Source organism: Hippocampus comes, unplaced genomic scaffold (genome assembly GCF_001891065.2).
Source record: "Hippocampus comes isolate QL1 unplaced genomic scaffold, H_comes_QL1_v1.1 scaffold36, whole genome shotgun sequence".
Taxonomy (NCBI): Eukaryota; Metazoa; Chordata; class Actinopteri; order Syngnathiformes; family Syngnathidae; genus Hippocampus; species Hippocampus comes.
Window position 1 is genome coordinate 2,654,042 of NW_017805695.1, and position 3,715 is coordinate 2,657,756.

The window sequence follows — 3,715 nt, forward strand, 5'->3', positions numbered from 1 at the left end:
TTTTTTTTTCTGGCGTTGCCAGATAACGGCACAGAAAGATGCACCAAATGTCACCTTATTGTATCTGTGTTTATGAAATAGTTACTAATTAATAGTTAATAATGAAAACGGTTCAGAACTAAGGAACATTTTATTGCAAAAGCCCAACTTTATGATCAAAGACAAATCCACATCGATGAAAAATAAATCAAAATACTCTGTGGTATTTTCAGGAGGCCGGACCAAATGCGGGGGCGGGCCGGATCCGGCCCGCGGGCCGTAGTTTGGGGACCACTGGTGTAAACGATCAATTTATGATGTGAGACATCTCTAAGAAGTACGATCAAGTTTAATACATCATAGCTGGTCACCTGACGGCGCAACAGCACATTGATTTAAAAAATAAAAGCGATCTGTAGACAAACACTCTCTGTATAGGCCCATTGTACCTATTTGAAGAACTTAGTTATAAATATACAGAAGATAGACAATTGAATCAAGGTCCCTGGATTCTTATATTTTGTTTGTACGGTTTATATAACATTTTATTTTGACGACAGCAATTTCAACCGGAAACTGAATAGCTTTTAGGCGAACATGCTAATGGGGCAAAGAACGCTATCATGACACCGGTAGGAAGGAGGAAGGGGCAGGACTCTGTCCACACTTGCACCAACAAAAACCTTTGGCAGTTTGACGACACGATCTCCCGTAAGAAGTTGGCTGAGGACAAGACGCGATGTAAAAATCGTTGTGAAGTAATCCGGAGAATTCACACTCGGTTCATCTTTTTACGATGGCGTTGTGAAGAACAAGTGACCAACAGCTTTGACAGAAGTGTGAAGTTCGCATTAAATCCCTCAAACCGTTTTTACATTTATATCCCTTTGAAATAATCTCAGGGATGGAAACTGCCATACCATCCAAAACTGCCCTTCTGCCCCAAATGTTATCGGAGGTCAAGTAATCATGGTAAGTTATCGTTAACTTCGGAATTTGTCAGTTTTCTGCACGTTTGCACTGTTTAAAAAACCAATAAGAATAATTTTAAAGAAGTTTGATAATACTGTATTTCCTTTTTAGTAATAAATGCTGCCATGTTTTATTCATTCAACTTTTGCTGTCTGTTAGTATTCTCCGTACTCCTCGATCTGTTTCCCGTGAATGACAGGAGTGGTACGATGAACTATATTAGACATTTTGCAAAGTACAATTCTAATGTATTTGTTATTGGGTAAGAAAGGTGGGTTCTTCACGACCCTTGATATATCTTTTTGGGGAGGGGGAGGGGGGTATTGATGTTAGTTCTCTTCAGGCTTGTTTGGTTGACGATTTATCAGTTGTGACTGCCCCCCCCCCCTCCCGCCCAAAAAAAAATCACTGAAAAGTTTTTGCATGTTAATTTAAAGAACCGAATCAGTGAACGTAACCTTCAGTGCTGCCTGTTCGTGCCTCTTCTTTTTTTTTGTCCCTTGGGACTCTGACTGCTTTGCTTCCCAGTCGAATAAGAGTTGGTAAGAAGCAGTGACGTAAAGTTAGTATAATCCCAAAAAGATCTAACAGAAGCCCAGTCAAGACAACTACTGATCTGTCTACATGAAATACTCACAAAATTTCAGTTCAGCGCAACAGCATAATTCACAATATTCATCGTTCTTTTCGTCAAATAGCTTTTAATATTGATGTGGTGTACTATTAAAGCTCACGGGCACTTCTTTTCACAAAAGTGAAATTAATTACATCTTGACTTTGTGTGTGTGTGTGCGCACGATATGTTGTTTGTGTTGATCCAGAGCTCTGACCCTCTGTGTTTGAGGAGGGGTCTCCGGCCTTACTGAGTTGACCTCAGCGTTGCCATGGAGATTACAAGAGTCACTTCCTGAATTCTCAGCCCATCCCAGGGTGTATTTGTCAGGGAGAATGAAAAGCTTGTCGAGGTGAATTCTATTTGAGTTGTATTATTCACAGATCAAACATGTAATGACTAAACACATTGCAGCCAAGTTAAGAGAGAGAATACAAAAAAAGACTTTCAGTGATGAAATCCATCCCCATTTTTAGTGACTGCTCAGTCATTCTTTATGTACGAGGTGCTAGCCTCTGATTATGCCTACGTAATATCTATTTTTGTAACTTTTACTTTATTAAGCATTGGTAAAAAAGTCTTGGAATAATTAAGATGTAAAACTTTTATCTTGATGTTGGAGAGCCAGCAGTTTGCAGTTATGCTCAGTTGGAGGTCATCTGGAGCTCAATAAAGAGATCTCACAAATAAAACAATTGTAATTGTGCATGTAGACAGGCAGGGGAAGTGTAACTGTCTTAAAATGGACAGATGTGCCATTTTATATCTTTCTAACGTTCCGTTTCGTGTTCAGTCTTTGATAGCAATTCAACTAAATCACCAAGGAGTTCCAGTTTTGCTTTTACTGCACACAAACGGTTCCTTTTGCTTTAAAAAGGTCAAACCCTCAATGAAATATGACTGCACAAAAAATAAAATAAAATAAAATAAAAAGATTACCGGGTACTATTCTAACCTCACTTTGTAGTACTCAATGTTCATCTCCTGAGGAAGTGTTTTCTGCAAGCTACTCAAAGGGTGTCAAGGAACATTAACCGGCTTTGTAATTCTTTAGGAGTCCTCAGTGTTAATAATCACAGTTCTGGTTACACAGACCACCAGCTCTGTTAGTGTTCAGGAAGCTGTTCGGAATATCCGGTGGCCTGTTAAATTGCTGACATGGACTGATGTACAAGGTCAACTTGTCAAGGATAAGAAAGCTGAGGGAAGGAAGAAAGGAGGCTTTTCTGATAAAGAATGGAAACTTTTGAGAAATCTGATGTCAAGGCTAGTTGCAGGATTTTTTTTATGTATTGAAGATTTGGACCTCTGCTGCTGTTAAAGTGTCCTTATCTGGTGCATTGACAATATATCAACCCACACTTAGTGGAAAGAGGGTTAAATAATTTAGGAAAATAATACATGAATAAAATGCTGTAATTTTTGTGAGTTTTTAAAAGTGTTCACTTCAAGATAAGTGGAAGCGTATGGGGACCCCTAATGCTCTTGCATACCCTCAGGCTTCATTGTGGAAAAGTCACGCTGTTGACATGAAGGCCATTCCAGGAAACCTGTAAATGTAAAACCCACTAAGCTGAGCTGTAACCAGCAGAACGGGGGTTCTACGTGACTCGACAAGAATCCAAGTACCCAAGTTACCAATTAAACTATTTTGTAAAAAAGAGAAGTACCAGTGTTTCTGACAAAGGTTACAGTGTGTCAGTGTGTGTTTTTTGTTGTCATAGAATGTCTCAAGAAAAACACATATGCCCACTTTTGTTTGGGGGGGGGGGAGGTATGTATTTCCACAAAGCTGTAATTTTTTATGTTGTGAAAATAAGCCTTTGAAATTATTTTAAAAATACTGCTTTCCATGCCCTCTATGTTCCTGGAACTCAATGGAACAGGGCTTTGGTAGAAATAAACTCAAATTCCAATGAAGTTGGGATGTTACGGAAGAGGATTAGGGCCAATGAAGAAAAAAAAAAAAAACAAGGTTGGCAAGATTCTCACTTTAATCTCAGAATTAAAGTCAGAATTCTGAGAATAAAATCAGAATTCTGACTTTAAAGTCAGAATTCTTTGAAATTATTTAAAAAATACTGCTTTCCATGCCCTCTATGTTCCTGGAACTCAATGGAACAGGGCTTTGGTAGAAATAAACTCAAATTC